Consider the following 12,968-nt stretch of genomic DNA (forward strand, 5'->3'; position numbering starts at 1 on the left):
AGCATGAAAAGATGGCTATGTGTTTTTCAAATACATATCACCTCAGAAATATTAACAATTATTATTCTTTAACACAGAGGGTGGGTTTTAAAGAATTGGTTTTTGGTGAATGGAATGTTTTACCTTTTTTTCTTTAGGCCTACACAAGTAGTTTGTCCTCTCCTCTTTCTCCTCCTCCTTCTTTTTCTTCTCCTCCTCCTCTTCCTCCTCCTTCTTGTTTTAATAAAAATTCATTCGTGTGGAAGCTAACCAAAGTACTCCCAATAACCTGATACCTTTTACTAGGCCTCTATCTAATAGGCCTCTATCTAACACTGAGCTCCAGTGTTCCTTCATTGCTTGCGTTAAGAAACCAAAACTTAGAAAAGAGAGATTAAGAGACTAACCCTGCTGGTTGGCAAGACTAGGACTTGAACTTCTGCAATCTGACTGGCCAGCCCACACACTTACCATCAATCACTAGCCACAACTCCCTTTTTCTCTTACACTGCACAATCATAAGTTACAAGAGGAAAGAGGACAGAATCATGATACATAATACAGTTCTCACTGCATAATCAGTTCTCACTGATTAGAGAGCAACTCTGCTGAATGTCTCATTTTAAAACAGCAATTATGGAAGTGATCATTTTATTGGTACTTAATAAGCTAAACTACATCTAAGGGCCAATATTAACGGAAATAACTGTTTATACAACTTCAGAATGAATACATACCCTTTAGTGAAACAAAAGTTTAAACTTTCAGAAGAACCTACTTTGATCCAGACTGGGCAAAACCCACATACGTCACTAAAGAGCAGACACGGACAATCACATTCCTGTTAGTTTGGTCATTGGGATATAATGTCTTGGGCCATGTTTTTACATGTGGCTACTTCAGTTTACTTTAATGAAACTGTAGTTAAATGCATTTGAAATTCTAGTATTTCTCAAACAGACTCTGAGGGCAAAATCTTTTCTTAAACCCATGGCATTGTTTTTAGTAGACCACTAACAATGTAAGTAATAAGGAGATGCAATTAATGGAAATTACAGATTCTCTCCTGCAGTAAGAATAGGAGTTGGTGGGGTTACGGGTTCAAGAGGATCAGAGAATTTATGAGCTGGATATAGGTATTAAATGAGGAAATTGCTTCCAAAATTGAGTTGACACCAACCTCCTACACATGTGGGACAATTACACTGGGCACACAACAACCAAGCCCTTGTAAGAGGAAAATGGTTGATGACTTGAGATGTAGCAACCTATCTGTCCTTAAGCATGCACTAGAATTACATGAAAATCTTGCACATTCTGATCAGAAGAGCCGGGTCCCACTGAAAATCCTGAGAATCTAATAAGCTCTTTATTAAGTCAGATGCTGCCTGCCTGATCACACCAAGAAATAAGAATCTGAAGACTGGGTACTCAGGCATCTGCAATGTTAACAAACCACTTCTCAGGCAGCTGCAATGTGCAGTCACAGTTGAAAAGCAAAGAAGAAAAATTCTACCCACAGTTTGACACTTTGCTTACCTCACTCCCCCACCTCCGTGTGAGAAATTCCAGAGCATTTTTACTTCTCATATAAATGGTGGGTCATTACCTCAACCTTGAAGACCCTTCCTACCCACAGTGTGGTCCTCGCATGAGGAACATCCATATCACATAGTAGTGTACTAGAAATGCAAACTTCCACTCACCCAGACCTGTGATTTTTTTCCTGCATTTTAACAAGACGGTCTAGTTGTTTGCCCATTAAAGTTTGAGAAACTTGGTTAGAAAACTTCCTTCAAGATAGTTGTTTTGGTTATTTATTAAACACACAAGTTTCCTGGGCCTATCACTGATCCAGTGACCCAAAGATTCCAGGAGAGGCCTTGGAAACAGTTTATCATCAATGTGTGGGAAGAGCAGGTTGTTCTCATAAGAGAGTCACAAGCAATTCTGGTCTAAGTTCTGTGCATCCTCTATGCTCAAACTGCTATAGATAAAGCATCATCTCCTATTTCTTGAACTTCTTGACCATAAAAAATTCAACGCTAAAAGGCATTGAAACTATAAGGAAGAAAGAACTTAAATACACATTGTCTGCCTAACCTGTATGTTTAGCCTGGGCTCTATGCTTTTTATCTGCCATCTTATTTGAGCCTCCACATAATCTTCAAAGCGTGTGGTAGTGTCCCTATGTTTCAGATGAGGAAACAGCTCCACACAGCTACATCGTTTGCTTAAGAACACTAAAGAGAGTTTGGATTCGAATTCAGATTTTCTGGTTCTAAAGTTCTAGGCTATTCTAAACACCAAATTTCATGTAAATGAATTCAGATCAAGAATATAAGCCATCTGTTTTCCCTTTTCCTTTAATGCAGAAAAGTCATGCATTGCTAAGTTACAAACATGGTGATTGGTGGGAAAGCATGAGCAAGTAAAGCTAATCATTCTCTGTAATAGAGCTCCTGCACTAGTTTTAATTAATCAGCAGGCAATTTTGCATCTGGCATTTTCGGTTCACAACACAAATGCAACAGTAAAAAGCACAGCTATATTAAATATGGAAATTTGCTCCCTTAAATATGGGTCAAACAATAAGAAATCCAATAATAGGGCAGTCCCTTAATTTCCCTCCTCCTAGTATGTTCAAGTCATTCCTTGAAACAGTCATTTTGCAAAGTCCTCTCTACCTGCTACTCCAGTATACACATCTTATATGTAGAAAGTCTAATACGACCAAGACTTCAGTGAGCCTGGCTTCATTACTGTTTACATAGTAAAGCCAACTATCCTGGCCCAAGTTCAGATTCTTCTTGTAATTGATTCTCTATCATACCCAATGCATTCATGCATATGCAGTAAAAAGAATTAGTAATTGCAGACTCCTGTTCAGCTAGCCAGTAATCCAGCACCCCATAACCGGGTAAACTAAAATACTGAGTGAGAACAAGGGCCTAAAAGGTTAGTTACTAATCTAGTACTTCAAATGAAAATGATAGGCACAAGGAAAAAGTAAGAAGTATAAGAGTCTCATTATGTCAGCCTTGTTCTGGCATCTTGAATAAATTTGTTCATATCTTAAGATGTCCTCTGCTTCTGGGGAAGCTGGTCTTCAGGTGGCTTTGCTTTAAAGTTCCAACAGGTGTACTATTCTAGTAATCCAGGACACTCTGAAGTTGTAAAATAAAGATGCTAGTCACAGCCCTGAAGTTTAATCTAGGTGGAGAAGTGAGAAGGAACAGCCACAAAACCAGGAAGTTTTCGCAGGATTAGTGTTATTCAGTATATTTTATGATCAGTTGGAATACAGATCTTTTAGCTGTGAAGTTTTAAAGACTCAGGAAAGACCAGGCAGGAGTTTTTCAGTGAATTTATGCTTCAGACAAATTAAATTCCTTTCAGATACCATTTTTGTCTTTCCACTTCATAATTTAGTGCCCTCCATTAAGCAGGCTGTTAGAAGCAGTCTGCTTTGGATCAACCTTGAAGAGGTTAATCAATCTCAAATTGTACATCTCGGTAATCTAACTGGTTCAGTGTGAAGATGGGAAACACATTTAGCTGTTGTTCAGAAAACTCCTGCCTGATGCTGGAATAACAGTCCTATAAACAGTGACCTCGTTAGCATTCTAGGAATTCTTGCCTTACAGATAAGGCCCAAAGTTTTCTGAAACCTGCATTTGGCTGAGTCCTGTCTATGAATTTTCCTAAAGATGAAAGCATTTCAGGACAGAGAAAGTAATTAACCATCTGTTAAATGGCGAGATTTCACCACAACAAGGATGGAATTGAGAAGGAAACTCAGGAGGTATTGCACACATGCCTTACGGCTATGAGAATTATGACTGACAGCATTAGATCTCAGATTCCTATGAAATTTATGGTTTTTTTCTGAACACATTTCTCCAAACGCAATTCAAACACTATCCAGAACCACCTATTTCACAGTGACTTCTGCACACATTACTTTTTCAAATGGTCCTAATGAGTATCTCCCTTTTAGAGGTTCTAAGACACCTTTGGAACATTTCATAGTTCGTAATCACTTAGGATCTGATTCTAGGAAACTTAGAAATAAAGGCTTAAAACTCTTTATCAACATAAAATAAAATGGATTCAAATTATTTAGCCTACTTAATTTTTATACTAATGCTCAATTCTCAGCACAAACATAATTCTCTTCTGATTTTAACTAGCTTGTCACATAAGGCAGGTTCACATTCAGTTATATTTCATATGTGTTTTCTGTCCCACTTTGAAACAGTTATTCTACTTAGGACAATAAAATTAGTTCTCCTAAAAGAAGGTGTACATCTCCCATACTTTAGCTTCTTCCACCCAAACCATGTCTTTATTTGCATAAAGAATTATTTATAACCAGGAACCAGTGACTCATGCCTATAACCCTTGTTCTCAGGAGGCTAAGATCTGAGGATAATGGTTCAGAGCCAGCCCAGGCACACACAACTGGGAAACTCTTGTCTCCAACTAGCCAGCTAAAGCCAGAACTGGAAGTGACTTCAAGACCCAGTACTAGCGCGCACGCACACACACACATGCACACATGTGCACACACACATGTGTACACACACAAAATTATTTCTAAATAGTAGGAGGATTCTAGGGGAATTTCTATACTCTGACCAGTAAATATGTTATTCAGTCCCCCTTACCAAAAAGAAAAGAAACAGTTAAAGTACATTGTAGATCAAACATGCTTAATAGATCTTCACAGAATATTTTGCGCAACAACTACAGAATACATTCTTTTCATCAGCACATGAAACTTTTTCTAGAATGCACCATACATCAGTCAACAGTTTTAACAAATTCAAACAGCAGAAATGATATCCTACACCTCCTCTCATGGCAAAGGAAAGAAGGAAGCATCAAGAGACATTGTAAAATTGTCTTAAGTGCATGGGAACTGAACAACACCCTCATTAACAGGGGACCATTGAGGAGATCAGAGAGGAAATTTGAAAATTCCTCTCATTAGAAAAAAGTGGAAATGTGACATACCAAAACCTAGGAGATAAAGCAAATGTAGTCAGTATAAAGAAGGAAAGTTATAACAATGCCCACCTAAAAGAAAATATCTCAAATAAATAATATAACAGTGCATATCAAAGTTTTTATTTTTTTATTTATTATTTTTTTATTGTGAAAATACTGTACAGAGGGGTTACAATTACATGGGCAAGATAATGAGTACATTTCTTCTTTTTCTTTTTGCTTATGTGGTGCTGAGGAATTGAACTCAGGGCCTCAGGCATGCAAGGCAAGCACTCTACCACTGAGCCACCTTCCCAGTCCTAATGAGTACATTTCTTATCAAGCATTGTAGCCTCCACCTTCATTTCCCTTTCCCATCCCTTCCCATCCTCCCCCCCACCCCCCCCACCCAATCCTCCCCGATAATGACTTGTACATCTCATTGTTGCAATGGGTCCACCTGTATCCCTATTTAAACGATTTGTTTTTCCCTTTCCCTTCCACAAATTATACCCACATCAAATACAGTGAAAGCAGGGGTTATACTGTGGGGGAGGGACCTCCCCCATATCAAAGTTTTTGAAAGGTATAGACAAACCGAGCCCACAGTCAGTAGAAGAAAATAAATAATAAAGATCAGAGGGGTAATAAATGTATGTTGTGGTTAAACCCTGAAGCTCAGGACAATAACAGGTGCGTCTAGGTCGGGTGTGGAGGTGGTTGTGCCTTGCTCATTAATGGGCTCTGCCTGGCAATCAGTCACATGACAGGCTGGGTGGGAAGCTGCCTATTTGTGGTTATTTTGGGGAATCTACACTGTTGAGGTCTACGAGCTTGCCTTTTCTCATCTACCCTATAAATAAACGATTTCAGCTAACTCATGCTATGGCCTCTGTAATCCTGTTATTTCTGGTAAGGCTCACCCATTTCTCAAAAAAATCCAAAAAAACCCAACAAAAACAAAAACAACCCAAAAACCCACATACATAAAACACAAAAGCTCTAGATTCTTGGAATTCTAAAACAGGGAAATTGGTTGGTTCCATTCCTGGGGCCCAGTCAATTTTTGTCTAACTAACTGTAACTGAGATAACCACTACATACTGCTTCCCCCTCCCCCACAAAAATAGTCTTATGTCCTCAGGTAGCACAAACTGACCTTTACACCCACCCCCAAGGTCATGTCCTTTTTCACAGTATGATCTTGGATGGAGTTCTAGAAGGTGGAGTTCTAGCTTCTAGATCCAGATGACTTCTATCTTTCAGCAATTTTACCTACCTACTGAGCCTAGTTCTATTATTTTTTTGTCTCCCTACCCCCTTTTTTGCTTTGGTTTGGTTTGGTTTGAGTTGTTTTTGTTTGGTTGGTTGTTTGTTTGGGGGTTTTTGCTTTTTAAGTTTTCTATCTGACCCATTCAGACTTCTAGGGCCTCTCTAACGGCGCGACTTCTATTTCCACAGATGCCTGAGACACTACCCTCTACACACACACAGGACCCAGTCCTGTTTCTAGTTAGAACTTCTAAACCCAGTTCAGATAAAAGAAATTATTTACAATATAACCAGTTACAGACACAAATTCATGAATCTTATTAACCAAGACTCCTAGGTATTGAAGGAAGACACTGACCACAAAGGCCCAGCAAGTATTTTTACCAGCTTGCCTGCTACGCGGTGGGTCCACGGAGCTGAGCTTCAGATCCATTTGACTTGGTCAACACTGAGAGGAAAATTCCTAGACCACTAACATTTAATAGAATTTACCTGAGTGAAATTAAATTGAACTAGAGAGCTCCTAGCACCAGAACCAGTTCCTAGAACATGGTTCCCATTAACTTGATGAGACTATATGTACACAATGTCTACAAGCCTAGTACAAATGTGCATCCTGTGCTTCCAGATGGCCATGCGTGGCCAGTAGGTGGAGTGATGTTTTGCAAGGCCTTCAGCAAGCATCTTGCAGCTACCTCTCCATCTCTTTATCTGTCAGGCTGGTGCCTCCATATCCCCCTGTCTAAGTGAAACATTTTGCCCCAAAGTTCGGTCCCTTTGGAATACACTGTTTTAAATTGTGCTACACTGAAATAATGTTGCTCAGTGAGTTGGAGATGTTCTAATCCTATTGGCACTAGAAGCAGTGATGCATGTCGTGTCCTACTGTAGTGGTGGGGGTGGGTCCCTAGGACAGGTCAGGTGGCCTCATTATTCACATGGAAAGATCGAACATGACCACTACATATGAAACCACAAACCCTCAGAAAAATAGGATCCTCTTCTAATACCTGTACTCCTTCCAACTAAAGACCTCTTTATTCTTCACCTTTGCATAAATAATGATCTTCCTTGGAAAATCACACACACACACACACACACACACACACACACACACACACACACACACACACACACACATTTTTTTCCTCCTATTGCCTAGGAAATGCACTGAAAGGAAATCCAAAATATAAACAAGAAAGGTTCTTGAGCCATTGCAATCTCTCCAGCAACTCAGTCATGCTTTAATTCATAGGTATTAATTTTCTAAACAATGAAGTAATAGTGGGCATGCTGCAAGCAACCTACTCATTTACTTGAATATTAGAGCACAAATATATTTCAGTGTTTGCAAATATAGTGGGAAATACTATTTATAATGGCTATACAGCATTACACTGTGTATGTGTATGTGTGATATTTATTCTCTGTCTCTTTCCCTTTGTGTGTGTGTGTGTGTGAGTGTGTGTGTGTGTGTGTGAGTGTGTGTGTGTGTGCCCCATTTTCTTTCTGTGTGAGTGTGTTTGTGTATGTATGTTGAAGAACCTCAGGTGCAAATGACAATATCATCTTACTCCAAGTTTTGAAATGTTAACCTTTTCCTATGCTAAGGCTGACTTCATTTATTCTGATATTTCCTTCCACCCTTCTCCCATCCAATAAGCAACTATGTCCCTGGCTTAGCTTTTGACTTATATTCCTGAAAAGTACGTATCGTTGATTTGTGTACATGGCTTTTTAATTTTTGGAGAAAATCAGGCTAAGATATCATTTTGTGATTTTTTTTCTCCTGGAAGCTTTATATGTTGTTAAGTTTTGCCACTGCACATAAATGAATGGGAACATAGATAAATTGCAGCCTTGCTTAACCATATATTTAGACGGTTGAATTCAGTGGCTCACGTTGGTAATTTTAGCTTTATAGGAGGCAAAGGTAGGATTGTGGTTTGTGGTCATCCCAGGCAAAAAAGTTCACAAGCTTTCATCGTAAACAATAAAATTCTGGATACAATGGTGTGGGGGGGAGGGGGGATGCCTGTCATCACTTCTACCCAGGAAACAGGCTAGCCTAAACAAAAAGTGAAACAACTCTATTTGAGAAAACAAGATCAATAGGTATTGGAGGTATGGCTTAAGTGGTTGAGCAGCTGTCTAGCAAATGCAAAGATCTGAGTTCAAATCCCAATACTCAAAAATACAAAAGAATGGATTATTGTAAGATAGTTGAGTATCAGCCTGTCACTAACTGCCAAATGATGAGACAATGTCCATGTAAGGCAACTAGCTCAACATATCCTGCCCAAATAAGGCAAAGACAGCTATAACTAATCAAATCATTTCTGTCAGCCACTTCCTTTCCTGTACCTCTGTACCACTGTTTCAAAGTATGCCCAACTCGTGAATCCTTTACACAGATAAATTCTGCTTTAATTTCATTTGCTTGAAATTTTTCTTCTAACAGTGTTTAAGATTTAACTCTGGCCGTGTCTAATCCATTGCTTCCAGCTACAGTCTGATCTCCTGTATTATGGAATTTGCCTGTCTGATTTCCCAGAAATGAACACTCAAACTGCCAAGAACATCCCCCCACCCCCCATGAATGTCTGGATGAATGTCTTGGCCAACATATGACACTTTCTTGGGATATTACACCACAGTAGAATGAGTGGATAATATTTAATTTGACTAATTATTCCCAGACAGACATAGAAGGGGCTGCCCCAATCCACACACCCATGAGTGAAGCATGCAGTTCCTATAATGGCATATCCCCACTGTTTATAGTGTTACTTTCCCTCTTTGCTAGTCCGGTGGGTAGAAAGTTTATTTTAACATGTGCTTCTCTGATTCTAGATTTGCCTATAATATTCACTGTTCCTCTTAAGTGTATGGAATATCTCCCCTTTTATTCAGAGCATTCTCTCATTTATTTAATAATTTATGTACTTTCACATGTTTACATTGTTTCTAAGGAGGATAGAAAGACAAAAGGGGAATGAAAGCAATAGAGAAAGCCCACGAATCAGCTTGAAGGGAAAAAGAGGAGAATGGATGGACATTCTGATTGTCACTTGTCCTCTACTTCACCTTGGTAGAATCTAGCACCAGGTGCTCAAAGAACATTAACTACAGATGGCAAAGAAGGTAGATGGAACTCTAACACTTAACTTCACTGCTTAACCTTGACCATATATGGTCAACCACAGCTTTGAAATATAATCCATCGATTAATTCTTTTTTTAATATTCAATGCATGATTTCAAATGATAAACAGCTCAGTTGGAGTGGGAGGAGGGCATCAGTGGGAGACAGTCTTGCAGCCTGGTAGGTAGCAGAAGGGACTAGCACACTGCCCTCCAGGATGTTTCGCCCAGACTGGAGGGCTTCTTTATAATTTTGCTCTATTTTTTTGCTGACAAATTTCTGACAGATCCCCATTCATTTGACTCCCAGGGCCTAATGAGTTTCAATTATTGGTTGATTAAGATGAGCGAAGAATTTTATATAAAATAATTTGGTCAGACTCTAGAATTGATCCTAGTCCCATGGTATTCTGAAACCTAAGAGCAGGGTTCTAACGTTTGTTTGGTAAAGAGCTCTTTAGGTTATTCTGATACTGAGTGGGTTTGGGAGCCAATTCCCTTAGGTTAATTCCAATTTTGATAGCATGGACTATCTCAAATGCAATATTATTTAAACCCTTAACTTATTAGTCAGTTGACTTCTAGTACGATTACTTGCTGTAATTCAAGTTTCTCTTCAGCATGGAGAGCAGATAAAAATTGTTGCCACTTCTAGTCTACTCTCACATAGGTAAACACTAAGAGGCTGGTTGTTTCATATGTTTGTAAACTTTAAAATTGTAGTTGGTGCTTATCAGAGAATTGGACAGGGAAGAATGTTTTGCAATTTTTCCACTAATGCCTGTGTTTGGGGCCATGCTGTGCTGTTAATAGCAGAGGCTGCAGGCTTAGAGGAAGGTATCATTCTTTCTCAGATTATAAGACTTGCAGCTCACGCAGAGATCCTCTGTGATGGAGGCCAGTCAGCTTTTATGGACTTCGATGCTATTTGCTTCAGTACACTTTGAAATGCAGGGTCAGCTCACTGAGCTACATCATGCAATAATAACACATTTTTATAGGAGTAGCTTGTCAAAGCAGCAACAACATGCGATACATAAAGCCAATAAACACACCATGTCTACAGATTCTACCCTAGTAACCAGATAAAGCAATAAAACTGACAGCAGCCATCAACAAACTCCCTTTCTGACTTTGTGGGGTGAATTTACTGTTGCTTAAAGCAGAGGAGCTGTCACAGAGCCTTAGATCAAGGCACAGTTATGAAGCAGCAAGTCACATTACATGGAAAAGGAGGATGCTGACAAATAAAAGCTAAAGGGCAGTTGGGTCTCACCACAGCTAGAGACCCTGTGGCCTTTAGTGTAATGTAATATGCATCAGAGAATTTTTTTTTCAGAACCGTTTGGTTGTCCAAGTTCTACATTAAATACTATGGAGTCTAGTGTGGTTGTGGGTGGTAGATGAGCAATTTCCTATCTGCAGTGCAAGTTCCTAAAGCAGGAAAGATCTGACATTCAACAGAATGCACAGGAAATCCAGTGGGCTGGTGCTGCCTAAAACTGCATTCCTATGATGGAATTTCACCTCCATTCTGAGGTGGAAGAAGTAGAAATACACCTACCATTTAGAATATGGAAGTGTTTTATACATGAAAGCAATCATTGATTATAAATCTAGGGCCAGCCTTGATGAAAAATAATTCTATTATCTGGTCTGGGAAGGTTGCTCAGTGGTAGAGTGCTTGGCTCACATGCATGAGGCCCTGGGTTCGATTCCTCAGCACCACATAAGCAAAAAGAAAAAAACCCGGAAGTGGCGCTGTGGCTCAAGTGGTAGAGCGCTAGCCTTGAGCTGAAGAACTGAGGGACAGTGACCAGGCCCAGAGTTCAAGCCCCATGACTGACAAAAAAAAAAAAAAAAAAGAGTTCTATCATCTGGCAGTAAGACAAAAGAATCAATCCAACTTTGTTTTGTTTATTTGTTTAGATTTTAGGTGGTTATTTGTTTTGTTTTATTGTGGGTTTTTTTGTTGTTGTTGTTGCTTGTTTCTTACTATGTAGACTAGGTTGGCCTTAAACTTGCAATCCTACCACCTCTACCTCCAGATCTGGGATTAAATGAACTATTAGTCCCAGTCAGGAATCCAGTTTTTAAATACTGCTCTGAGTAATTCTAAGGAGAAACATGGGAAGCCCAGGGAACACTGGAGATGTTGACTGAAGCTAAGAGTCGTAGGTGTGGGCCTAGGGTAGAATTAGGTGCCAATAAATGGTCAGGGAACAGAGGTCAGGCAACCTATAAGCAATGATCAAAAACACATTGAAGGATGAACAAATACAGTAGTGGTATTCACTGGACACTATGTTGAAAATGAGCTATACAACTTATGGGTGGGGCTGGGAGGGAAAAACTGGGAGAGAGTGAAAGAAGGGGTGACATTTTCCAAAAAGAAGCACTCTTTATCTGACTTATGCGACTGTAATCCCTTTGTACATCACCTTTACGGTAACAATTAAAAATAAATATAAAGATATATTGACTCCGTACGATGGCCTGGGCGTGTTCTAGGACACCATTGAGGAAAGACTCGTAGACTTTAAATCTGAGGAAGACAGAGGACATGAAAGGCAAATTAAAACAGGTGAGGGAAGCAATTCCACAGATGGAGGAACACCTGAAGACTATGAAGCTACTAGAGAGTTCGTGTGGGCGTGGTATCCTTAGTTTGGGTTTGTGCGGTCAGTGGAGAGCTGCTGTCAGAGGAGAAAGCCTGAAAAATTTTAAGTCTGCAAGGGAACCAGTGGTTTGGAGATTTGATGCAACATCTTAAACCAAAGAAAACAGAAAGAGTAAAGAAGCCTCAAGTCCCTAAACTGGAAAAATGTTCACTCGCTGTGGTGGCCTCACAGAGGAGAGAAGGTAGGTCCCCACATTGCTACTGTTGCTACACCAGTATCAGTCCCTCAACTTAGGAGCTAGCAAATTCTGATAGGATTCGTGTATGTGCACACACACATGTGTATATATGTGTGTGTACGATCCCTCTGATTGAATTTTAAGATTGATAATTTTTTCTTTGATATTCAGATGTTCAGAAGTATTACAAATTGGTTGCAGAATTTAATCAAGGCCTTATACAGATGCTTTTTGGGTTCCAATGGGGGAAGGGGTTGATCTATGAGATTGCTTTCTATCTCTCCACAGATACCCAAGTCCTGTGATTACATAAAATGCTATGGTATATTATGTATAACCTCCATATTTCCTCCCATATACTTTAATCTCTAAATTACTTGTACCTCATACTATATAAATGCTATGTTGTCATACTGTATTCTTTAGGGAATAATATATAGTCTATATATGTTCAGTAGCCATGAAATATTTCTGAATATTATTTCTCTGTGGTTGTTCAGATCTGTGGATGAGGAGAAGAGGGAAACTAGAGATAGAGTGGTCAAGCATCTCAGTTCCCAGCAAGATTGTCCAGCAATCCAGACTTGAGATTGAGGCCCTCATTAGTGAGATTTACTGAGTCTTGAGAAAAACTAAATTGTGACACTGTCATTTACACCATCCTTTTTGTATATGGCTCTAATTCCTACCTGTCACTCAATAGCCACCACCACTGACAGTCCA

The sequence above is a fragment of the Dipodomys merriami genome, unplaced genomic scaffold (genome assembly GCF_024711535.1).
Source record: "Dipodomys merriami isolate MVZ:Mamm:240054 unplaced genomic scaffold, mDipMer1.0.p SCAF_20, whole genome shotgun sequence".
NCBI lineage: Eukaryota > Metazoa > Chordata > Mammalia > Rodentia > Heteromyidae > Dipodomys > Dipodomys merriami.